We start from the raw sequence: 27,554 nt of genomic DNA on the forward strand, positions 1-27,554 counted from the left end.
GAGCCCTAACTGTTGACGGCCAGCAATATATCTGTTTTAATGCGCCGCAGTTGCCATTAAAGCTGCCTCCACGATGGCCTCCTATATCTGACGGATGACAGAAATACAGCTTAATATGCTCGGCGGAAGAACATAACTCGTTCACAGGTCAGGACGCGAGGCCGTAATGGCGTTACGTCTGACTGAACCGGTTCCCGTATTGGACGCCGCACTAACTCACCACGTCCTGAGTGAGCGGCGGTGAAGGACGTGCCGCGCTGACCTGGCGTGAGGCGAGGCGGTGCGGTGATGCGTCCTGCCTTGCCTTGTCTTGCCGCGGCGAGGGACTGACTAAATGACGGTGGCGATGAGCACATTCACGAACACTAGCGAACTGGTTGTCTTTTTGTGAGTGAATGATGCAGAAGATGTATCCGCCCGGCAGGAGAAAGAGAGAAGGGCGTAAGACAAGGTTTATGGATGCAGTGGAAGGAGACTTGCATGTAATGGGTGTGACTGATGAAGGCGCAGAAGACCAAGTGCGTTGGAGAAGGTTGATCCGCTGTGGTGACCCATGACGGGAGCAGCCCAAAGAAGAAGACAGAGAAGATGAAAGGCGGCAAGCCAAGAGGCGAAAAAAAAAAAAGGAGAGAAAATAAAAAAAAAAGTTAATAATTTTGCCGCTACAACTGTCAAAAAAGAAAAAAAAAAAAAAATAGAAGCGAATATACTGAGGAAAAGACAATAATAATGACACTTTCAATGTAAAAATACAAGTAAAGGAAGGAATCAATTGTTGGCCAGCAAGAGTACAGTGGGAAGTGTCGCGAGGGCCACTGCCACACTACTGCTGAGTTGGTGTGAAAGATGAAATTTACGGTGATGTCTTTACCAGTCAAGAAAAGATCCAAATAAAGAATGAATAATATATAACGATACCCAATTTCAATCTAATTTCAATCAATGTATCTTTATAATAAAATAGTTATCATTTCATCTTCATGAACCAACTGTTACTGCTTTGAAGAATTATGCATTGAAGTTAATCCAAGTCAAAAGGAGAAAACAGATAAAAATAAAGGCCAGAAAAAAAAATAATAAAATCTAATCTAACTTCTGGAAAAAAAAAAAACATTTTACACCTCATTGATTTTTTCAGGGCCATGACATCTCAGGTTAGCAAAATTTAAATTATTGTTTCGACAGACACCACTGCCAGCAAAAGGGGTAAGTCTTTGGCTGCTGTGGTCGTCAGTCGGTAAAATTCGGTGAAAACTGTGAAAAAAAAAGTTTGCATGAAAAGAACAAGGCGTAAATCTAGTTTGTTCTATGCTGCAGGATATTCAAAAGATCATAATGCAAATGTTAACGTCGAAAAAAAGTTGTAGGTGATTATATGAAAAAAAACTACGTGATAGTGAGAGAAACCTGGCCGTAAAATAAATAAATAAAGAAAAAAATAAATGAATAAATAAACAAATAAACAAGAACAAAGGAAAAATATATAGAATATAGAACATTTTTAGAACATCTTAGTGTCTGCAATTTAGTTTTTGCCCAGTAGAATAGTCTGGTGTTCCTCAAAACCATTCAAACATGGTACCAAGTGTCACACCTCCATCAAATCAGAAGTCCAAAGAACAAATGCTACATATTTTTGATGGGGATGATAGATAGAAACAGATAGACATATTTTACACAAGGACTGTCACGTGTACACCTGATAGGAAGGCTTCTTGCAGCTTCCCTTATTTTTTTTTTACGTTCTTGTGTTCTTATCAAAGCCGCTAGACTGGTGTCTGAAAAACGGATTGGGTGTATCATGAAAATTTCCATATCACCGAAAACTGGAACGTAGGGAACAGAAAACGGGGAAAGACTGGGCCGTGTGAGGAGACTAAGGAAGAGATGGAAAGTACGAGCATGTGCGGTAAGGATAATGACAAGAGATACGGAGAAGAAACAGGGGAGATGGGAATGGGTAAGGAAGACGGTGAGTGAGAGAAATGAGGTGTGAACATGCGCAGTAAGGACATGGGGGAGAATTTGAAGAGAAGAGAGGGAAAAGGAAAGAGGATGAACTGGAAGGGATGAGGACAGTGAGGGAAGGAAAAGAGGTGTGAGGATGTACGGTAAGGAAATGAGGAGAGATATGAAGACGAAGAGAGGGAACAGGAAATAGAAAGAATCGGAAGGGAGAAGGAGAGTAGGATTTGGAAAAAGATGAGGAAGAAATGATGAAAAAGATGATTATGGAAGAAAAATGAGACGAAGCTGTGAAGAAAGGTGGCTGCGACGAAAGTGAGACTGGAAGCTGGAAGGAAGAGGACTAGGAGGAAAATGAAACTGGAAACTGGAAGAACGTTAATTATGATAAAAGTGAGACTGGAACTTGGAAGAAAGATGCCTACAGAGAAAAAAAAAAAAAAAACTGCTAACTGGAAGAAAGATGACTACGAAAAAAATAAACAAATAAACTGGCAACTTGAGAAATGACTATGGAAAGAATAATATTGCAAGCTAAAAGAAAGATGATATAATGGAAACATAAAGAAAGACGACTACGAAGAAAACGAAACTAGAAGCTGGAAGAAAGACGGATGTGAAGAAAGTGAGACTGGAAAACAGAGGGAAGATGACCATGGGAAAATAATGGAAGCAGGAAGAAAGATGACTACGAGGAAAATGAAACTGGAAACTGGAAGAAGAATGACAAAGTTAAACAGGAATCCAGAAAAAAAAAAGCGAAGAGGGAGAACTAAAATAAGAAGAGACCCCCTAAAAAAGAAAAGAGAGGAAGATAGTAGAAAATGCAGAGGAGGAAGAAGAGAGAACGAGAGAGAAAGAAAAAAAAAAGAGAGAGGAAGAGAGGAGGAGGGAAAGAGCAACGGTGTGGGAGGTGGGAGGGGCTGGGTCGGGGCGGGACCTCTAGATGCAGTCACTTTGCATAGAACATTCGTCTTGCAGTATCAGAGGCAGCATCTCGGCGCCACGGGCTAAGATCTCCCGCTGAATGTTAATCACAGCGCCCCTGCCTTGCCCTGCCTTGGCCTGCCTTGCCTTGCCTTGCCTTGCCTTGCCTTGCCTCCCCAGGCCGCGCTCTCCTCCTCCTCCTCCTCCTCCTCCTCCTCCGCTCCCGTCTCCCACTTTCCATGTTTTCCTGTTTTCCTCCGGTGTGCGTGTGGGGGAAAGGGTTTTGTGTGTGTGTGTGTATGTGTGTGTGTGTGTGTGGGGTGAGTAAAAATTTTCGGCATTGAAAATACTTTCTCTCTCTCTCTCTCTCTCTCTCTCTCTCTCTCTCTCTCTCTCTCTCTCTCTCTCTCAGTTCAGGAGCACATTCACACTTCACTACTTCATTATCATTAACATTCTGGCTACCGTTAACATTCCTCACCACACACACACACACACACACACACACACACAAATCCTATCTATATTACGTGTTTCTTTACTAAACTTGAGTCACAGGTCCCTTCCCTCTCTCGATCAGCACGCACACACACACACACACACACACACACACACACACACACACACACACACACACACATCAATTCCTTCCGTAATTAAACTCCTAAGCTGTTAGACCGAACAGAGTAACTATGACTGAGACCTTAGTGACATAAATAAAGTAAGACAAGCTGCATGAAACAATCAGACTACACAAAACACACCTGCATGTTTCCACCTGTCATCCTTCCATGCCTTTATTTAATCTTCCCTTCCAGCACTGGCAACATGGCTCATGAGTCTTCCCTTCCAGCACTGACAACATGGCTCCTGAGTCTTTCTGTTCATCTAGCACTCTATTTGAAAGTCGATTTCTTTTTATTTCTTTTTTAAATCTAACTTTGCCAAGCTTGAACCCGTTACTTCTCTTGGCCTGTCATGACTGCTGGTCCAGAGGATTTTAAATGTTTTTTGTCTAACTGTAGCGGATGAATAAGTGATGATTTTCAGTCCTTTCATTATAAAGATATAAAATTATAAACTATAATCCTTTGATAATCTCCAAAGTAAAATTAAATTCAAATTATGGTACTGAAGGAATTTAATCACCACCACCATTATAAAAGTATATCATCGTACACTTGATATAATAATCTAATAGCATTCAGAATCGAATTAAGCTGAAGAAAAGTACTGAGGGAATTTATAGTCACCACCACTACTACCGCCATCACTACCACCACCACCACCACCACCACCACCATCAAAACAAGACATATAGTAAGTAAACTTATTATAATCCATGTATTATCTAGAATAGGATTAAACTGAAGCTATGACACTCAATTTAATAATCACCACCACCACCACCACCACCACCACCACTACTGCTATACCGCCCGCAGGTCAGGCCGTAATGGTGGCCGCGGCGAGGCTGCAGTGTCCCTCTCTAATCGTTGATCACGGGTGTCCGTCGCTCCCGCTACGACAAGCAAGATAACTCGCCCCCCTCGTCAATAAAGGCTGCGGGAAGGCTGCTCCTCTGGCGGCCGCTGGGGACTGCTGATGCTGCCCGGGTGTGCTTGCGGTGTTGTTGTTGTTGTTGTTGTTGTTACTGTTTTCTTCGTCTTTGTCTTCATCTTCTATTTCTCTTCGTTCTCTTCTTATTTCTCTTTTCTTCCTCCTCCTCCATCCCCTCCTCTTAGTTTCCCCTTCTCCTCCTCCACCTCCTCCTCCTCCTTTCCCTCTTCTTATTCTTCTTCTTCATCATCATCATTTTCTCCCTTTTCTTTTTCTTCCTTTTTTTTCTCCTTGTCCTTCTCTTTCTTCTGTTCCTCCTTTTCCCTCTTCTCCTCCTCCTTCTCAGCAAAAGTCTAAATAATACCTGTACATCCTTTATCACACACAATCACACAACAGCTAAAATTGCTTCCCTGTCCGAGATGTGTGTACCCGAGCACTGTGGCAACGGCGTCACACTCGTGGTAGAGGGACACACTTCAGGCCTCTCTGTGTGTCGGAGCCAAGGAAGCGCCTCGGGGAACAGGAGGAAAGGGAAAAGAGGGACAGAAGAAGCGTGGGAAACTGTCGTAGTCATGTGTTGAGTGTGCACGTGTGTCTGTACGTAAACTGTAGAATTAGAAGAGCATTATAATTTTATATGAACGTGTGCACGTAATAGACAAAAAAAGTATTTGAAACTCTGATATCACTGTCATTCATGAAAACTTTAAGTCATGGAAACTTCTCATGAAAAAAACACCACCACCAAACACGACAAGAATTCACTGAAACAAAAGCCAGCGAAATCCAATGAGAGTCAATAAAATTTCCCGAAACCCATTTACCTCGCCACTTGAGGAGCCCTTCCCCCCTTGGTGCTGACCTGACGTGACCCCGGAGCCTGACCTCTTTTGTCACGCGCTCATTATCAGGACGTCGCGCAGGCCCGCCATAAAGACGCTGTTTACGCTGCTCACGCCCGACCTTTGACCCCACGCTCGACCCGCGATTGTCTGGCATAAAGGGAACTATTAAACAGCTTGAGCGTCCCCTGGTGGTCCCCGCGGCCCCCACAGCCAGCCGGGGATTGACGCGCCGCCCCGCCACCGCCGCCGCCACCACCGCCGTGATTAATGGAGCGCCCGCTAGCTATTCTAAGGCTCCCTCCAGTCCGGCAGGGAAAACACCGCCACCACCACCACCACTACCACCACCATTACCACCATCACCACTACTGCCAATGCCACTACCAGCATGACCAAAACCACCATGACAAACACCACCACTAACACTGTCACCATCACCGCTACTAACACCACCACTGCCATCACCGCCAGCACCACCACCAACCAATAACAATATCACCAGCGTCATTAAGTAACAACAAGAATTACGTAGTGCAAGTAATAATTATAATAGTAATAATAATAATAATGATGATGATGATGATGATAATAATAATAATAATAATAATAATAATAATAATAATAATAATAATAATAATAATAACAATAATAATAATAATAACAAACATTCGTCGATTTCCCGTGACAGAAAGACAGTTGTTGAAAGTCTATAATGAGCAGTCCGTATATTAATGCATTATATTTCAAGATATGACTTATTTTTTGTATACAAAATCAACGTACGCTAAAAAAAAAAAAAAATGACTCACACAAACTATATACATTAATTACACCACACTAATTATTCTTAACACGAACATAAAATTTTGATCTGCTGTCGTGGTTTGTGTGGTGTGCGGCCTGTGGAGGTGCAATTCCCAGCTTCATCAGTCTTTGCCTCAAATAATGAACACTGGCGGGCCTCACTAACTCCAGAATTTTATGAAACAAGTGCTGCTCAGTTTTAGCCTCAACCATCACCTGCAGCTCGCATCATCTTCTAGGGGGCGACTCCTGGAGCAAGTTCTTGTACACAATGCTTTCTGTCCTTCCTAACCTATTAGTAACACGACCATTTCTGTGTCCATACCCTTCTCTCTTCCCTTTTGCAGTCACATACTCTTCAAGCGCCAAAATTACGTCAACCTTGTCCACTTTGTGCTGTTGCTGCGGGGGGATTTGATGGGGCCGTCCACAGTCGTGTATTATGTTGTGGAACACTGAATGCCTTGTGACACACTTCTACACGTCGTGACACAAGCTGTTGCAGGACGTGATGTCGCTCGAAAAAGTGTCCATGTGATACGCGCTTACGAGGTGGCGAAGACAACACAGCAAAGTCTCGTCCATCAGGAAGCAAGATGGACGGGAGGGACAACCAGCACCCACAACACCCTCGTCATGATAACACGCAATACTGAACTTTGTTGTTGTTATTATTATTATTATTATTATTATTATTATTATTATTATTATTATTATTATTATTATTACTACTACTACTACTACTACTACTACTACTACTACTACTACTACTACTACTACTACTACTACTATCATTATTAATATATTTTCATGGCTTATAGCACCAGTAGGCAGTTCTACTTAGATTTTTATTCATTTTACTTATTTATTTATTTTTTAGGTTTACATGATCAACCACTTATACTGGAGGCGAAAACAAGTAATATTTACAAGTCCTACTTCAACACAAAAGGAAAACTAACTGATGAAATACACGAGAGAAAGAATTCATTCAAAACAAATAAATATTCTTCTATGAACCTTTTAAAAATAGGATTAGATTCACATCATCCAAGGCACCTCACTGAGATTTTTTTCCTTTTTTTTTTTTTTTTTTTTCTTAATCCATCCAAGCATTCCTCCTCTCCTCTCGGTCTCTCGGCCTCCCTGACTCTCCGTAAAGGTCAGGGAGGGGATGGGGAAGGTTTGCGACATCATCTCAGGCCCCGGGGACACCGACAGGTCCAAACACTGCTCCCTACCCCCCCACCCACCCACGCTGCAGGTGTCTGACTACCCGCCCTCCCTCGGCCTATTCCCGACGGGTCACTTCTCTTTCGGTCAGGTGTATTACTGCTCTCTCTCTCTTTCTCTCTCTCTCTCTGGGATTGCCACGTGTAGGCCTACTGGCTTTTTTGCATATTTTCTAATCTTTCTTATGTTGTTGTTCTTTGGCTGTCTGTCTGACTGTCTGTCATTTTTCAGACTCTTTCTCTTTCCTATAGTAATCTACCCTGAAATATAAGTAAGCATCACGCAATATTAGCAAGACAATCACTGGGCAACGAAAACCCAGCAATGTCCTTTGTGTTTTTTGAATCGTTACAAACAGTGAATGAAGATGGTGGTGGGCAGTGGGTGAGTGATCACGATAGTCTCGGTATTAATAGGATTTATTGATAAACCTTTTTAATATACCACATTTTTTACTTCTTTTATCACTTAATAATATTCCCTTGAACTCGAGGAGAGTGAAAATACCCGATATATTGATACACGACATATAAGATACCACTGTCTCTTGCCTCGTCTGTTCATACGGGAGTGAATTTTGTGATTGCATATATTTTTTTTGTGATATTTTTTGTTTCTTTGCTATTTTAATTCATACACTTCACTGAGAGGCCATATTCAGGAGTTCAGATATACCATAGATAACCTTCCTTTAGAGTTAGGATAGGCCTATGAAAAACGTAACCTTCAGCCTCCAAGACTCGTGGTAGATTTTCGATACTAAATGTAGGGTAAAAATAGAGTCATTGACACCGAGAATTCAGTACACTTACAATGAAGGTAGGGGGGAAAAAAAAAAAAAGGCGAAAATAAAGATGATAAACAAAACCATAATATTTAAATAAACCAGAACTGGATAAAGAAGAAAGAGAAGATGGAAAAGAAGATGAAGAGCAAAGTCATAATAATTCAATGATACATAACTTGACGAAGAAGAAAATGAAAATTGGAAGAGAGATAAAATAAAGATAAAAGCCATAATACTTCAATGATACATAACTTGACGAAGAAGAAAATGAAAATTGGAAGGGAGATAAAATAAAGATAAAAGCCATAATACTTCAATGATACATAACTTGACGAAGAAGAAAATGAAAATTGGAAGGGAGATAGAATAAAGCGTAAAACCATGCCATTTAGATAAAAGAAGACACTAACTCATGCTTGAGGAGAAGTTATAGCAGCCAACAGGTTACTTTTTATTGAAGAACATAAGAACATAAAAACATAAGGGAAGCTGCAAGATGTGGCAAGGTAGTTTCTGTATAAAACATACTTACTTATATCCACTAATCATCCTTATCTATAGGTTTATCTAATATCGTAAAGCTCCTTATTGACTCTACACTAATGACCTGATTACTGAGTCTTTTCCAATCACCCACCACTCTGTTTGAGATCGAGTTTCTCCCTATCTCTTTTTAAATCTAACTTTATCAAGGCTGAACCCGTCACTTTAGTAGTATCCTGATTACTAACTCTTGGATCTTGTCTGTATCACACTTATTATGTATCTTATGCTACTTGAAACCTCTGTCAGGTCCCCTCTCGTTTGGCTCGAGTGTGGGAAATGCCACGTGAACTCAGACGAAGGATAACTAGAACGAACACTGACAAAGAATCAATATTAGAGCTTTAAATCTCGAAAATTTCACTTGAACTCGGAAAAAAGGGTGAATTAGAATAGCCAGCATGATAAAAAATCGATATTTGAGGTTTAATTTTTTGAAAGCATCACGTGCATTCAGAAAAATAAAAAGAATACTATGACTGACAATGAATATTAGAGCATTAATTTTTGAAAACTCTACTTGATGTCAGAAAAAGGTTAACTGCAATGGATACTAAGATAAAAAACAACAACAATATTAGCGCTTAAACTCTCTAAAACTTCGTGAACTCAGAAAAAAAGAACACTATGACAATATTAATATCACAACATCAACCACCACCACCACCACCTTCACTAAGAAGAGGCAGGCGAAGGAAGCGGCGACACAGGAAACGTGGCGCTGAGAGGGGCGACTCAAGCAACTCGGCAGTGTTCCCCGAAGCACTTACACAATAAACCTGATATACAAAAATACTCCACTAGATTCCGTACCCAATACATGGACGCGGCGCGGGTAGTGGAGTCGCTAACAAGAGTGGAGGAGAGGAAGGGAGGGCAAGCGTGTTAGCGGCAGCGTAAATGAAGGTCGCGGAGGAGGTGGAGGAGGAGGAGGAGGAGGAGGAGGAGGAGGAGGAGGAGGAGGTGGTGGTGGTGGGAGGCGAGGGGACGGCCGGCTATTCAAATTAGACAGAGAGAAAAATCATCCGCGGATAAAAACTCACAGAAACATTAGCTAAGGAGGAAACGACATGCTGACAGGCGGCTCGGGTGTCAGGAGTGTCAGCCGCTGCACATGGCTGGCTGGCTGACGGACCCGAGGCAGCGGTGGCGGGGCTGCCTTGGTGCATGGCGGGGGACACACACATACACACACACACACACAGAGAGAGAGAGAGAGAGAGAGAGAGAGAGAGAGAGAGAGAGAGAGAGAGAGAGAGAGAGAGAGAGAGAGAGAGAGAGAGAGAGAGAGAGAGACACACACACATACACACACACACACACACACACACACACAGTCCCCCTCAAAGCCTCCCACCCTCTCCTCTCCCCTCTGGTACAAATCATCGCTAGCCATCACACCTTCCCCCGCGCACGGAGAGCAGCTTGTCATCTCCGCCTCCTCGCGCCACATTCATCTCGTCCACACGCGGGAGTGAAGTGGGTACAAAATAAACAAAGGTAAACCGGATCCGGCGCTGGTAGGGTGTTGTCAGAGCCAGATGCGTGGGATCTAATAGTCCGCCTGACATCAGAATGCTCTTAGCGCGCCAAGGGTCAGGCATTTATGCTAATAAACACGCCCGTATCAGCTGCCGACATTAATTCTTCAACGATATTGGAGAGTTTCATGGGCAGGAGCAGCATAACGGGCCGCCGCGCCGCACGGAGGCAGTGTATTCGCTCCGCGGAGGACAAGACTAGCTGTGTTGCGACGCTTGTGTTCGATTGTAACGACTTCTCGACACGCGACCAGCAGCGGCCAGCCAGGGAGACCAATTAGCCATTTAGCGCACAGGTGTCGCCCTGATTTCAAAGCCAGAACATCGGTACAAGTGCCCCAAGAACTGATGGCGCCATGTACTGTGAAGCTGAGATCTGTAAACTGGAAATGCCGGGAGTGGTGAACTCAGAGAGACCAATTTGCCATTTAAAGGAGCATGTTTCACCCTGATTCCTGAGCCAGATCAGTACGTTTGTCCGAAGAGATGGTGTTACCACGTCCAGTGAATTTCAGATCTGCAGTGTGTCTCTGTCATGAGGAAGGTTTCAAGACACTTCTCTGGATAATTTTTGATTTGCCTTTGAACTGTCTCACTTAGCGTCTGACACTTGACTGCTTTCTTTTTCATCATTTTTTTTTCTTATTCCCAGAGTCCTTATATAAAATGAAGAAAATAACAAATGAACTCATTATGCGTTTTATATCAAGAACTCCACAAGGACCAAGATGAGCTGGAGGTAGTTGTCTAATAATGATTTTTTTTTTTTTTATCCAGAACATTTTGAGAAGAAAGACATAACTTCGTTCTTACCGCTACTGAGTTCCACAAAGTTTGTCCCATGTACTATAATCTTTTCCTATTTACTCAAGTAGAATAAAAAAAAAATGACAGAGGAACACAGCAAGCCATAGTGTGAGGCATCAGAGAAAACAAGAAAATAAAGACAAAGAAGAAAACGAACTAGAATAAGAACAAGAAAAAAATGGATGCAAGAATAAAAATATGATGAGAGAGAGAGAGAGAGAGAGAGAGAGAGAGAGAGAGAGAGAGAGAGAGAGAGAGGAAAATATATATATATATCTACACATTTAAAGGATTCAATGCTCTAAGTACTTTGCAGGAGGAACATTACAAGGCACAATGAGCAAACAAATATTCTTGCTACTCACCTTCCTCAGCCGTCTGGACCTCCCTCTCCGTCAGCCCTCCTTCAGAAAAACTGTCCAGGCACCCTAATAGAAAATAATAGAGAATATAAAATTAAATAAATGAATAAATGAATCATTAAATAAACAATAACAGTACCTGACATGAGTAAGTGGTCAAGGTAAGCACAAAAAAGAAAAAAATAATGGTGATGTGAAAATATTGAATAAAAAGTGTTCTAGTGATAATTAAAGCTGTAGTGTGTTGGCTATTGGCAACACACACACACACACACACACACACACACACACACACAGAAGCCATTGTTTCACACTTATGTTAAAATCTGGACAATAAACATTTTTCCCCGTTCATTTCAGTTTACATATAAAACAAACTGAAAGGTAAATAAATAGATAGACAGGAACCGAATATATGAACAGATAAAATTAATAAAGTCGCAAATTAATAAGCAAAACATAAAAAAAAATACACGAATGAAAGAAAAAAGATAATAAAAAAAAACAGGAAATTGGAATAAAAGTACAGAGAGAGAGAGAGAGAGAGAGAGAGAGAGAGAGAGAGAGAGAGAGAGAGAGAGAGAGAGAGAGAGAGAGAGAGAGAGAGAGAGAGCATCAGTGACACAGGACACCGCGCCTCTCATCTGTTGCTCGTGTATGACTGAAGGGGAAAAAAAGGGTTGTATTTGTAAACCCACGTCGGAAAGAGTGGCGGGTGGTGATGGTGGCGGCACAGATTGTATGGGGGAGGGGAAGAGGAAGGGGAAAAGAGGGTAATGAGAAGAGAAAGAAGAGGAAAGAATAATAAGAAGAGGAGGAGGATGAAAAAAAAAAAAATGGGAGGGTAGGGGAATAAAAAGAGGAGGAAAGATAATACGAATAATGAATAAAAAAGGACGAGGAAGGACCAGGAAAAAGAGAACGAGGAAGAGGAAAGAATGAATAACAAGAAACAGGAAGGAAGAGAAGAATTAAATGAAGATGAAAGATATAGAAGTACAGACGGTAATAGTAGGGAGAAAGGAAAGAAGAATGCAGAACAAGAGGAAGGGATGGAAGAATACTTTGAAAGAGGATGTAAAAGGTTTAGTGAGAAAGGAAAATGAAAAATAAATGAGGAAGCAGAGAAAGACTAATGATGAATGGGAGGAAAAGGAGGAGGAGGAGGAGGAGGAGGAGGAGGAGGAGGAGGAAAGGGGGTATTGAGTAAGAGGAACAGGAAGAAGGCGAAGGAGAAGGAGGAGGTGGAGGTGAAGAAGGAGGAGGAGGTGAAGGAGGAAGAGGAGGAGGACGAGGAGGAGGGAAAGTGAGAAGGGAAAGAATACGAAAAGAAAATGGAAAGAGAGAAGGGGAAGAAAGGGTTAGTGTGAAGAGAACGTTTCGGATACCACTTCCTCCTCCTCCTCCTCTTCCTCTCCTTCGTCCTCCTCCTCTTCCTCTTCCTTCTACTTCTCCTCCTTCATCCCCTTGAAATCTCATACTCTTAATTACAGCAAGTGATTCTCATACGTATAACATAACCTGTTTTTATTGAAACTTTCTTCTTTTTAATGTTAAAATATGTGCACAAATAAATTAATAAATAAAAGAATAAATAAATAACAAAAGTGTGTATGTGTGTGTGTGTGTGTGTGTGTGTGTGTGTGTGTGTGTGTGTGTGTGTGTGTGTGTGTGTGTTTCTCGTTCTCCACTAGTCTGTAGTTTTTCTTTCTTGTAACTAAACCAACCTATCATAACCAAATATATGTGTATTGGTGTGTGTGTGTGTATGTGAGTATGCACGTTACCAGCCCTCCCCTTTCCCTGTGCAAGTTGTAGAGGCAAACAATAAGTTCAGGGCGATTAGAACGGAGCGAGGAAGCAGCGGAAGGAAGGAGCACAGGGTAAAATTTTCATAATGCCACAGATGATGCACTGAGAAAATGAGTTTTAAAATGCCTCCAAATGATAAGAGGGATGGGGTGACTCCTCCTGCTGCTGTACCTATTCATGGCTATCCTATTCCCCACCCGTGCCATCCTTCCCCTCTCTTCTCTCCTCATCTGGCTCCAGGGTGCTGTGGCTTTTACGAGGAAGGATCACAGTGAGTGGCATCTGAGGACTGAGTGAAGTTGAGCGAGGTGTACTGACCCTCATTTTTATTCAGAGGGACGTGTAGTGGTCTAGAGTTTTTGAGTGATACCACAGTTTAGGGTTCACATATTAACCGAGGGATGTTTTCGAGAGTCAGTCCTACCACTCTGTCTAATCAAATATTTTATGTATATTGAAAGAACTTATTTGTTTTGGTTTCTGCTTCCAGATGACTTGTACAGGTAACAGAAGTGCGTCCACATACTGCCTTCGGGTGTCTTAGAGGGACTATGCTGCCACTCTGTCCAGTCAAACCTTTTCTGTATGTTGAATGAACTCATATATTTTTGGTGGGAGTTGCTGCTGCTAGACTACAAGTACAGGTCACAGAAATGCATTCACATACTACTTGGGAGAGTTCCAGATTGTGCATCCTATCAATGCGTCCAAACAAATCTCCGTAAGTTACGCTGAACGAACTCAATTTTTTTTTCTATTTTCTGCTCCTAAACAGCAAGTACATCTAACAGACATGCGTCGGAGGAAAGTAATGGCTGCATGAATAGGTAAATGTATAGTGGATAGGACAAGATAGCGACCATTTTAAAAAGGCGCTTCTTGTTCTTGTCCAGTATTGCCACCGTAATTCCTCTTTGTGCTTCAGACCAGACGGTGACAAGAGCTACTAAATACAAACTTAATGAGCAAGACACAGTAGCTGAAACTTTGAAAGGATACAATGCAGACAGACACACTGCCCCATAGTTCATCGATTATTAAACACAATGAAAAGCATAAATACAAACGTGTCTGGCAACGGTGAACACATGAAACCCAACACTGACCTAAACGAGAGAGAGAGAGAGAGAAAAAACAAACAAAAAACAGTACAAGCAAATCAACACTTTCAAAACCCACCCAGTAAACACACATACAAAAAAAAAGAATAAATAAACAAAATAAATAAATAAATAAATAAATAAATAAATAAATAAAATAAGTAAATAAAAACTAAAAAAAAGTAAAAACGTGTCTGACAATGATGGACACGTAAAACCCCACAACTTCCACACCTACCAACAAAAAAAAAAAAAAAAAAAAATAAAATAAAATAAAAACACACACGAACCAAAAACAAATCAAAATTTTCCTCGGCAGATCGATAACTCATCAAACTCATTCATTAAACACACACACAAAAAAAATATATATATATATAAATACAAACACGTGTGGCAACAAATAACACATAATATCTCAATAACCTTCCCAAACACAAAGAGAACACAAATAAAAAAAAAAAAAAATGGAGACATTACAAAAACACACAACGCCTAGATGGACACTGCCAACGCTCAACAATGAACCACACACAAATACAAGTACATCTGGCAACGAGGACACATAAAACCCAATAATTTCTCCGCACACGAACGAAAAACGAAAAAAAAAAAAAAAAATGACACGAATCGAGGTTTTCCACGGCACGGTACAGCTAGAGCGATACTGCCAAAACTCACCCACTAAACACTCCAAAAATCATAAATTCAAAAGAATCCGGCAGCGGTGGACACATAAAACCCAATAACTTCTCCAAATACGAAGAAAACAAGGACAAGAAAAACACACGAATGGAAATCTCCCAAGCACACAGTACAAGTAAATCGCCACTGCCAGAAATCACCTATTAGACACAAGAACCCATAAATACAAACGTGTCTGGCAACAGTAGACACAAAAAACCCCCGAAAAACTCCTGCAACCACCAACAAAACACAGAAAAAGGGCATGGATCATAATTTTCCAAGGGCACAGTGCAGGCAGAGCGATACTCCAAGAACGCATCCATTAAACACACCAAAAAGCATAAATACAAACGTGTCTGGCAACGGTGGACACATAAAACCCAATGGCTGGCCTGGCCGGGGAGACCCACAGCCAGACAAGTCGAGCGCGGCGGGGCTCATGTGCGGCCAAGAATTCAAATAGGCTGATTACCACTTGAGCGAAGGGGGAGCGTAGGGCGGGCGACGGCTCCCCGGGGGATGCTACAACAACAGCGCTACTGGGCATCAGGGGGAGGAGGAGTAGGAGGAGGAGGAGGAGGAAGAGGAGGAGGAGTGCAGGCCAAGGCGGGTCCAGCAGAGGGCGGTGAAAGCAGCAGCAGGAATAGCAGAGAAGGTATTTACAGGAGGAGGAGGAGGAGGAGGAGGAGGAGGAGGGGGAAGAGGAGGAGGAGGAGGAGGAGGAGGAGGAGGTAATATAATGAGTAGGAGAGTAGGAAGAAAAAAAAAAAAAAGAAAGTCGGCAAGATGGTGCGACGTTCAACAGTGAGTGACTTAAATACCCACGTGTGAAATTTTTGCCAGTAAATGTATGCGTGTATGTGTGTGTGTGTGTGTGTGTGTGTGTGTGTGTGTGTGTGTGTGTGTGTGTGTGTGTGTGTGTCTCCAGTATTTTATATAGTGTTCATAAATATATTCTAGAGGTTGAAATATAATGTGTGTGTCTGTGTATTTGTCTCTCTCTCTCTCTCTCTCTCTCTCTCTCTCTCTCTCTCTCTCTCTCTCTCTCTCTCATACACACACACACACACACACACACACACACACACCAGTAGGTATAACAGTACGGACCACAAACAGACAGACAGAGAGAGGGAAGACAGGAGGCATCTTAAGTCATACAGTCGGAGCTGCAAGAATCCTCAAAAGTCGCGCGGCAAGCAAGTGAGATATATGGAGGTAAATAACTGTGATAAAGACGTCTGGTGGCGCCATTGAGAGGCGATTGCAAGAAGCACACTATTAGACAATCCCCGGGAAACGCGGCGCGGGCTGGCTGATGAAGTTGCTGGGGCCGAGGATGAAGAATGTTTCCCCGTGTAAGTTATCGCCAGAGAGCTGCGGGCGCCGAGGGATTTATGACAACGCTGGGCTCTACACTACCCACCGCCACCTCCACCACCACCGCTACCGCCGCACTCGTGTACTACGTAAAGCGCGGAGGACTATTGCAGAATGTTGCTAAGCCTTTCATTACGTAACCCTCGCCCGACGTACACACCGGGCGGCGAGACTTAGATTTAGAGGCGAACTGTTGTGATGAAGCGGCCGAGGCTGTTTGGCTTGGTGCGGCGAGCTGGTGTTGAGAGACTGGAAAGCCGCAGGAGAGGAACAGAGGGGAAGAGATGATACTGGAGGGGAAGAGAGGGGAAGATGAATGATACTGAAGGGAATGAGGAGAGTAAAGGGGAAGAGGAAGGGTGATAGGGGAAAAATAATAGAGAAAAGGATAACAGCAAAATGAGGGGAGAAAGTGATGCAGGAGATGTGGAGAGGAAAGGGGAAGAGGAGGGGTGATATTAGAGGTGATGGAGTAAAGAGGAAGAGGAAGGGTGACAGAGGAAAGGTGACAGAGGAAAGGGTAAGAAATAAGAAGGAGGGGGAAAGAGGAAAGAATAACAGGAAGAATGACAGAGGAAAGGTGGGAAGGAAAGAATAAGAGGACAGGATATGGGAAATGGTAAGAGAAAAGAGAAGAAAGAAAGGGATGAAAGGGGTGATAACAGAAATGGAGGGAGAATAACAGGAAGAGAAGAAAAGGGTGTAGAAGGAGGAGGAAATGAAGGACAGGAAAAGAGAAGAAAGAAATGGAAAAGGTATAAAAAAAAATGAAGGAAAGATGAAGATAAGAAAAGGAAGCAGAGAAGAAGAGATGGAAGAAAATGTAGAGGAGAAAAAGGATGATGAAAAGAAAGGTAAAAGTGGAAGAAGGAAGAGGCGAAGAGGGTTATGAGGGGAAATAAGGGGAAGAGAAAGAGAAGGAACAAAAGGTGAAGGAGAAGGGAAGGGAGATGAGGAAAGACAGTACGAATGTAGGATATGAAAATGGAGGAGGAGAAGGAGGAGGAGGAGGAGGAGGAAGAGGATAGTGAAAGGAAGACACAGAGAAGGAATAGGATGTGGAAAGGAAGATGAGATAAAGAAAAAATAAGCTGACAAGGCGAAAAGGAAAGAAGAAAGAGGAAGAGAAGAGGAGGGTAGGTACTTTCCATCGTTTTATTTAACCCTCACAGGACTCAAATTCCATGACTGTTTTTAACATATTCAATAACTAATTAATATCGAAAACCTAAAAGCAAAAGAAATGTTCCTAATTGAGTGTGTGTGTGTGTGTGTGTGGGGGGGGGGGGGGGCAGGGAAGATCGCTCCTGCAGTCTCTTCCCGCCCCTCAGATGCTGAATCTCCCTCTTTCCATCGCTCAGACACTGTTATCATCTCTTCCCGTCCCTCGCATGCTGCCACTACCTCTTCTCGCCCCCTGGACATTACCTAACACCTCCCGCTCATCAGAAATTTACACTCCTCACCTCCTCCCGCCTCTAAAACACAGCATTTCACCTTCCAGTTAAGGACACAGCGCTACCTCATCTCCTCCCGCCCTCTACGATTCGCCATTTTTCACCTCCTACCGTCCCAAGAACACAGCGGTACCCTGAATCTTCCCGCCCTCCGTACCACTACTCTTCACCTCTTCTCGATACTCTGCCTCTTTCCGCTACCCATCATTAACAAGCCTCTTCTCGCCCTTCATAACATAACATATCTCACCTCTCCCCGTTACCTAGCAGTATATTGGGTCTTCACGTCCTCCATAGCATTAAAGGCTTCACATCTTCCAGCTATCCGGTGTTACCCAGGTTCTTTCCCTCCACATTACAATTCTCATCTCTTCTCGCTAGCCAGCCTCTTCTCGTCCTCCTTAATATTACACTCTCCACCTCTAACCGCTACCTTTCGCTACTGGTGTCTTCCCGCTCTCCATAACATCACATCCCTCTCCTTTTCCTGCTACTCAGCGCTATCCAGTCTCTTCTCGGTCTCCACAATATTATACCATTCACGTCTTCCCGGTACTAATATTCTTCACCTCTTCCCTAGATCCAGCCTCTTCTCGCCTTCTATATATTATACTCTTCACCTCTTTCCGCTACTCAGCTTCTCCCTCCTTTTAACATTACACTTCACGTCCCCCCCGCTACTCAGCGCTACCCAGTGTCTTCTCGCTCACCACAACACACTGCATCACACCACGGTACCCGACGACTCTTCTCCTCCCTCTGCCTCTCGAGTCTCCCTTTCCCGCTGCCCGCCTCGTGAAGCCTTCCTCGTCTCGCCGCGACACACCAAACTCTCGGCGGAGGCAGCTACCGCGGCCCATCCGTCTACAGGCGGCCGGTGTCTCTCGGATCCCTGGGCGCCCCACCGCCGAGCTAAGAGCCACAGCGCCGCGTCCTTTCCTGGGATAAAGGGACTTGCGATCATCCCGGCTTAGCACACTCATGGCCCGAGAGTTCTCCTAATTTCGCCGCCACCAAAACGCCTAAGCTAAAGATTTATGGTGGGAGGGGAGGGGGCTGAAGGAGCCGCTTAGACAATGAGTTGGGGCGGCAGGCGGCGTTACTTGGTGTTTTGGGTGAGTGGCTGATTGGAGTGCTGAGGAACTGACAGGTCACGCTGAACGATGCTCTCTGCCCCCTCCTAATGCAAGAGTTAGTCAGTATTCTCATGATTTCGTCCCTTTTATGGTAAGCCTTGCAATTCCGTGTCCGTTTCAGTATTTCCTGCTACCTTTGACCTGAACTGATTTAAGAAGGAGGTTTCATGCACTTCGATAACCCTTTTGACTCCGCTCTTTGGAGACTGGCAGCATTTCGTTGCCCTAGGCCAGAGTTCCTTCTTATATTAAAAAAGTAGATCTTGGTATCATATGAGTCTGACCATTTAAACTACACTTGTTATTGATCCTTCGCGTTAAGTTCTTTTGTTCTTGGTTATTTTGATGCTGAATCTGTTCTTTGTGCTTCCTTTGATTATACTCTTACCTGAGAAGCGGTATGCTCATATAAAGGTCGGTCTTAAAACAATATAAGGCAGTTAACTTTATTTTCTCATTGTAATCTGATCATGAATAAATGTTTCAAATGTTTTTGGTGCATCAGAAACGGCGCACTGCTAATCACACACGTATTAGTAATGATCAGCCAAAGTGTGACGTGCTTCTACTGGACTGCTAGACTAAGGTACTTGATCTTAAAATCTTTGTTCTCTTTAGTCTCTTTTCAATTAAAGGCCGTAGAGATGATAACGCGGGCTTTCATGGGTGTTTTTGCTATTACTGACGCAGAGGCCTTACTAAACTATTACCGGAATCATTAAAACACCCATGAAAACGATAATAACTTCCACTAGAGCCTGCTAAATGTAAAGACAGGATGCTGAAAAATTCGAATGATATCTTTGGAACCTACTGATTGAGAAAAAGCTTTAAATTTGATGAAGACATTACATTAACCGAATCAAATGTTTGTTACGTATGAATGGACTGAGTGGGAATGAGACAGCGGTGGTAGTGATGGTGGCGGCGGTGATGGTGATGGCGGTGATGGTGGTGGCGGCGGACAGGACACGCCGCTAGTCCTCAAGTCGTTCCCTGCAGATCTCAACACACGGGATCCAATTACCAGGCAAGATCACCTAAGCCTCCATAACAAGCTAGTAAGACAAAAGACCATCAAGTAGCGGCACCAATGACGCCGCTCATCCTCTGCCGCAGCCCGACCCTTGCCTTCCACCGCCACTTTCTGCAGCTTTATGGTCGACCTTTGCATGTCCGCCGCCCGTTGGCCAGCCCGGGGTGGGAATTCAGAGGCGCTGAATTATAATTTACGATACATTTTCAGGACTGAGCGAGCATACCGGTGTGTGTGTGTGTGTGTGTGTGTGTGTGTGTGTGTGTGTGTGTGTGTGTGTGTGTGTGTGTGTGTGTGTGTGTGTGTGTGTGTGTGTGTGTGGACTGCAGGTTTGATAATGTCATGTATTTTGTCTATGTAAATATGTATGTTCTTTGTTATGTTCATATTGTTATCTAAAGTATTATGTAACTCCTAGCAGTGATCACTAAGTTATCTATTTATCTATCTATCTGTCTGTATGTATGTCTGTCTGTATTTGTCCATCTATTTATCTATTTATCTACGTGTGTGTGTGTGTGTGTGTGTGTGTGTGTGTGTGTGTGTGTGTGTGTGTGTGTGTAAATCTGACGCCTGTTCCACATCCCGATCCATCTTGAACCCATCTCACGGTCCACTCACCAGGTCCAGGTTCACGCCAAGCATTATATACGAGTATAGTCTTTGGGTTCACGCTCACACAACGCACTCACTCGCTCCTTTGTCAGTGTGAATGATTTTTGTTTTTTTCTAAGATGATGCATATTCTCTCTCTCTCTCTCTCTCTCTCTCTCTCTCTCTCTCTCTCTCTCTCTCTCTCTCTCTCTCTCTCATCTTTCAGGACAGGATGCTATATAAAAAAATAACCAAAAGGAAAACGTTAATAGTTGTATCTTGCTTACCTCAAAGACAAGTTTGCGTGCGTGTGTGAGTGTGTGTGTGTGTGTGTGTGTGTGTGTGTGTGTGTGTGTGTGTGTGTGTGTGTGTGTGTGTGAGTGAGGTAAAAAAAATGGAAGAAAAAATATTCATAGTACCAAGCAGCAAATGTCTTTACGTAATGAGTAAGTGATAGAGATAAGTAATTTTTCTTTCTTTTTGAGTGAAAAAAAAAAGAGATGGATGAGAGGATGATGGTGGTGGTGGTGGTGGTGGTGGTGGTGGCAGCAGCGGTCAGATGTTTAGCATGAGCGCCATCACTCAGGTGCGGAGGACCAATCCATTACAGGTGGCGGGACTCGCTGTAATTTCTGGTGTGTAGGCGCCGACTCAAGCCTAAAATTATCTATAGTGGTAATTGCGAGCCTCCCTCACCAGGTAATATGTTCATCGGCAGCCGCCCAATGACCACCGCGGCCTGCTCCCCACGCTGGGCAGATAGCTTTCCGAAATTAGCATTTTTGTGGAGTCGGGAATAACTGAATCTTGGGTTAGAAAGGTTAACTCCGGGCAGCGTGTATCAGGGTGTGTCATCGTCTGTCTCTCGCGGTGTGGGGCGTGGGTTGGCTGGTCTTCACAGGGACAGGGCTAAGGATGTCTAGGGGCTCGGCAGCCCTGCCCATCCAACCCTTGATGCTACAGGGAAATTAAAGGCAAAATCATTTAATGAAGCTCAGGGCTGAGGGGTCAAGGCTCATGGTTCAGGGCTCATGGTTCAGGGCTCAGGGCTCAGGACTAAGGGATCAGGGCTCAGAGATCTGGGCTCAAGGGTCAGCCCGTCAAGCAGGTATCTGGGCTGCGTGGACAGGCCTTGTCAAGCTGCGAGATGGATCAACATGTGACTAATGGCTTCATACCTGGTGGTGATGAGCTGCGGTGGCGGCGGTCGTGGCCTGCTGGTTGTGGCCTGCTGGTGGCCCACCGGTACCACCACGGGGTCAGCTCAATGCCCACCCTTCACCTCCCGCTGCTATTGAAGTCTCTTTACAACACTTTAGCAGCGTGATCACTTCCCTCCACTGGCGAGGCGTGATGGCCATTGTGGCGAGCCCGGCGCACACTAAGCACAGTAAGTGTGAACACAAATGCTTGGGTGCTGCGAAGCGGACGTGATGGTACATAATTATGATGCATGATTTCCTTTCATCGTGCATCACAGGGACAAAAGAAGCCGATATTTCAAGTGTTCACGCCGCTCTCTTGCGTCTCATAGGCTTGCTGAGGATCAGGAGAGAGTGCGAAGCTCCAAGGTTATTTCCTTACAGTATTTTGCATGAATACTATTCAGTACACACTATTAGAGACAAAAACAAGCCTGGACATCCTATGCAGTCTGCTACGATTATTACGAACTAACTAACATGCTAACAATAATTAACTAACTAGATAACTTTTTAACTAAATATACATATATATATATATATATATATATATATATATATATATATATATATATATATATATATATATATATATATATATATATATATATATATATATATATATTAAGCTGAGTCGAGTCCGCTCTTTTTGTCACTAATATTGCAGTGAGAACCAAGAAAGGATGAAAGTCACTTCTACTTCGGCCTTGCAGGTGGTAAAGAATTAAATATATAATACTAACACATTAAGAAATCTCACAACCCTATTTTTCATTTATCATGAGATCAGCTACCCATGGATGTCGACTCGTGCTTGTCAAGTGATGATGTATGAAGGAGTGGATCGATAAGTGGCTAATCCAAGGGACTGAGAATGTGCTTGCATGATAAATATTTTGTGCCCCACTGATCACACTCTTGACCACAGAGGGACACGGCACACACCACACAGGCACACAGACAGGCTGATGTGATGGGTGAGGACTCCCGCCATCTCGTAAACAAAGAAATACGTGCGCTAGTACACACAGACACACACACACACACACACACACACACACACACACACACACACACACACACACACACACACACACACACACACACACACACACACACACACACACACACACACACACACACACACACACACACACACACACACACAGGCAGGCAGGCAGGCAGGCAGGCAGGCAGAGGGCGGGGCGGGCAGTGGGGTGCCCTGACAGGCCCATCTGATGCATGCGAGATAAAGTAAGCGGGGCCGGGTGCTGGTCCCGCCCGCCCGTGCATGCTGGGGAAATGACGCCATGATGGAGCCTCAGGGGGTACTCTCTCTATATATAAATCTATAATTTCAGATATTAGTTTGAGGGCAGCAGGAAGCAGTGGGGTGTATGCATGCATGGCGGGCACATGCGCCGAGCGAGGGTGGTGGTGGGCGACGCGGCTCATGCACGCAAGGCGCGGCTGTGCACCTTTAAGCCGGCTGGTGCATGAGAGGCGTTCTGGCGCTCACTCACTACCTGCCCCTCTCCCTGACAGCCAGCAACCTGCCCCGCCACGCCTTGCTCTGCCAAACCTACCTTAACTCAACCCAGTGTAAATGAATGGAGTCTGACAAGTGCTGAGGGCAATGATACCGCTCATCTGGGCCTTAGATCATCAGAATTACCAACACCTACCCCTCCCCCTGCCTCACCAAACTACTCGTATATCTTGACAGCCGAATCTAACCTAACTCAGCTCAGTGTGGACAGCCACGTGTTGAGGTCATTCATAGAGTTCATCTAGGTCTCGGGAGGTGATGTGAGCTACCAGCACCTCTCACTCCTTGAATGACCTAAGTATTTTTATATTCTAACAGCCAAATCTGATTTAACCCACCCCTATATAGACGGACTTATGTTGAGGCCAATGGTACAGCATAGTTAAGACCTTGGAGGTGATATGAGCTACCAATACCTACCACTGCCCCCGCGACCAAACCACTCGTATATCCACAGGCTGCATGGCACACAAGGCCTGGCCACGCGCTCACCCACCAGGGACGCCTTGTGTTCCCTCTCCTGGCAGCCAACGCCTTCCTGTCATCTCTTATTTAAAATTCTGAGACTAATAAAATTTTAGTCGACGAAGGCAGCAATGCAGAGGAACTACTGTATATCCTTCACTGGAAATATTAAGGGGAAAATATCTTACATCTCAAAACAGGGAGGGCTGCAAGAAGCCACCAGGCCTGTACGTGGCATTCTCCGCATAAAACATACGTAATGATACCCACCTATCACTCCTATTCATAGTAAATTTATGGTCTTCTAAAGCTTCTTATTGATTCGGCACTATTAACCTGATAACTGAGCCTATTCCAGCAATCTATCACTATTTAAGCAATCTCTCTCTCTCTCTCTCTCTCTCTCTCTCTCTCTCTCTCTCTCTCTCTCTCTCTCTCTCTCTCTCTCTCTCTCTCTCTCTCATTGTCTATCTATTTATCCAACAACTACCTCTAAATAAGTAGCTTGCGTATCAAACAGTAACAGAAATCACAGTAAATTGGTTCGACAGATGAAAATCAATTCGCGGAGCCGTAAAATTACATTCTCGTACAGATGCAGCGTGACGAATTCGACACAGTTACTACTTCTGGGCTTCACCGGGATCTTTGGGACAGTGAGGGCGTGTCACACTCGATCTCACATGAACCTTATCTTACAGCTTGATAACTGTTTTCCTGCGACACAATTGTTCTATTAATCACTTGCTTTATAATTTTGTAGTTGTCTTTTAGATATTATGTAACCCATACGAGACCAAATGAACTTCCTTTTCCCCCTTTTGTGTGTGTCTATGCAAACTTTTCTTTCAAATTGGTCTGAATGTTAACAGGAACAGAGGACGAGCAAGGCAGTATGGTGGTTAGAACATTAAGTTCACTAAGAGAACGAAAATTTCTCTGCACAAAACTTTCTACTTTCTCTCACTCCTATTCTGTCCACCTCCCTAATGCAAGAGTTAACCAATATTCTAAATCTTTCATTCCGTTTATTGGTAAGCTCTGAAACTCCCTGTCTGCTTCTGTACTTTTATCTATCTATGATTTAAACTCCTTGAAAAACGAAATTTCAAGACACTTCTACAATTTTGGATAATTCCTATTAGCTGTATTTTTAAGGGACCGGCATCTCAGTGGGCATTTTTTCACTCTTTTTTTTTTTCACTTTTTTTCGTAGCTTCTGACCATATCATTGCGTTAGGTTTGACATTCTGGTGCTGGCTTGGAATAAAAATATAACAAAGGTGACTTGGTGTTACCGTCTGCAGTTACTGAATGTCATCAAGAGAATGAATGAGAACTGCATAGTGACTGAACCATTTCTTACATCACAAAATCAGCAAAGAATTTCTCCTTATGATAAATCCTTCATATCTATTTATCTATATATCTCTATCTCCTTGCCTGCCTGCCTACCTACACATTTACCTATCTTTATCTCTGTTTATCAATCTATCTATCCATCCATCCACCATCCACCTACCAACCAAACTACCATCCCATCTAGCTATCCCAGCAACACACACCGCTACCCTCCGTACTCTAACCAGCCATCGGGACTGTCCAATCTTCCCCTATCCTTCTTTTTCACCCTTACGTCTAATTACGGCTTTACTTTGCACTCTGCCTCCTTCTCCCGCAGGGGCTTTCGGGGCTACGCGGCCGCCTCCCATCACTGAGAGGCGATGCTGGTGCTTAGAAAGGAGACCGCAGTTGTATTGACGGCGAAGAACCAAAGGAACTACTTAGAACTGCAAGGAATGATGCAATGTACTCGAGTTTGCGTCTGAGCATGAAGGAAAGTTGGTGAAATGAAGAATAAATAAAATAAACAAAAAGAAAAAGACACGAGGGAAATTATGAGAAAAAAATCAAGGGTGGGGAAAAAAAAGAAAAACTTGAGGTAAACGTGAGAGAGAGAGAGAGAGAGAGAGAGAGAGAGAGAGAGAGAGAGAGAGAGAGAGAGAGAGAGAGAGAGAGAGAGAGAGAGAGAGAGAGAGAGAGAGAGAGAGAGAGAGAGCATGGGAGAAAGGGAACAAATAACAGTGGAAGGAAGGAGAGGATAAAGACTGGAACGAAGAGGAGGAAGAGGAGGAGGAGGAGGAGGAGGAGGAGGAGGAGGAGGAGGAGAAGATTGGAAGAAAGAGAAGAAGGATAGGGAAGACTGAGAAGAGGAGGAAAATTGGAAGGAGGAGGAGGAAGAAGATAAGACTGGAAGGAGGAGGAGGAGATTGGAAGAAAGAGAAAAAGGATAGGGAAGACTGGAAAGAGGAGGAAAATTGGAAGCAGAAGGAGGAAGAAGATAAGACTGGAAGGAGGAGGAGGAGGAGGAAGGAGGAGGAGGAGGAGGAGGAGGATGAACAGAACACTTGAAGGAGGAGGAGAATAAGAAAACCTGGTAGGAAAACGAGGAGGATAACGAAGACTAGAAGGAAGAGGAGGAGGAGGAAGAAGAGGAGGAGGAGGAGGGAGAGTGCGTGTGGTGAGGGTGCCGGGACTGATGTATGAGCTGCGAGTGACGAGGGAGGAGAGGGAGGGAGGCGCCTCTGTTGATTACCTCGCCCTCCGTGACGGCCCCGGCTGGCTGCTGCTGCTGCTGCTGCTGCCGCCTCGCCCCGCAGGACACCGCGCGCCGCCCTCTCGCATTATCTTGAGTCGCGTATCTGCGCTGCCCGGCGATGCTTAGATGCTTACTTGTCTGGTCTGCAGCGCCGGTGATTAGATGATGTGCTGGTGGTTGATGATGTGGTTCATTGTGCGTTGTGTTGCTCTTTAGTTTTTCTCTTATTTTCGTTTTTTTTTTCTCTCTCTCTCTCTCTTTTGATTCTTTTCTCTTCTCTCGTTTCTTCTTTTTCTCTGCCTCTCTGTTTCTGTTTCTGTTTAGCTGGCTGTCTGTATCTGTCCACATGTTTATCTCTCTCTCTCTCTCTCTCTTTCTCTCTCTCTCTCAAGTTGAAACAATTAAAAAAGTGAAACAGTTAAATCAGTTAAATAAAGTAAAAAATAAACAGTTAAATAGAGTGTTTCTACTTCATTCTGTATCTTCACATCTTCAAATTCCACCGGGTTAGTTCCCTTTATCCAAGTGTGTGTCTAGGCCTGGCAGCGCGTGGAGCGGCCGGCAGCATCCATTAAGCGTTATTGTTATGAGGGGAACACGCACGCCATTTATTCAGCAAGTAATTTGTATGTGTTTAACATGCCGCGTGGGTAAGCACTTCGCTGCTCATTAAGCCTCCCTCACCCTTGTCGTCAGTCCGCGGCGTCTCAGAGCACCCTGAGTTACCAAACCGACATCTCAAAGGATTAGTAACTGAGTACACGCGGGGAAGTCAAAGCCTGGTTGCCGCTACACAGACACACACAGTTGCTGCTGCTGATACACACACTAACGGAGCTTGGCATGGCGGAGTAAAGGAGGTCTGAGTGTAATGCCAAGTAGCTGTTAAAACTACAACCACTTATGTAATAGTCACACAATCTTATGAGCTGGTTAACTGCTTTCTATCTCTGCTTACTCGTGTCCTTGTTCTGTCCACCTTACTAATGCAAGAGTTAACCTATCATGAACATAAGAAAATAAGCTTGTTAATTGCATTCTGCCTCCATTCCTTGAGCAAGATTTTTTGTTTAATCGCGTCCATGTTCTGTCCACCTTATTAATGCAAGAATCAGCCCTATTAAAATCGTAAGAAGCTAAGAAAATAAGCTTGTTAATTA

At 43.8% G+C, this 27,554-nt stretch overlaps 1 long non-coding RNA gene across 1 annotated transcript in view; it reads right to left on the reverse strand.

The window, feature by feature from the left end:
• LOC135101191 (uncharacterized) overlaps window positions 1-27,554 on the reverse strand; it is an 80,697-nt gene that overhangs the window by 14,489 nt on the left and 38,654 nt on the right. Inside the window, exon 3 of the long non-coding RNA XR_010269139.1 lies at window positions 11,381-11,443. This is a non-coding gene — a long non-coding RNA (uncharacterized LOC135101191). The remainder of the gene's footprint in view (window positions 1-11,380; window positions 11,444-27,554) is intronic.

This window comes from Scylla paramamosain, chromosome 6 (genome assembly GCF_035594125.1).
Source record: "Scylla paramamosain isolate STU-SP2022 chromosome 6, ASM3559412v1, whole genome shotgun sequence".
In the NCBI taxonomy this organism is placed as follows: domain Eukaryota; kingdom Metazoa; phylum Arthropoda; class Malacostraca; order Decapoda; family Portunidae; genus Scylla; species Scylla paramamosain.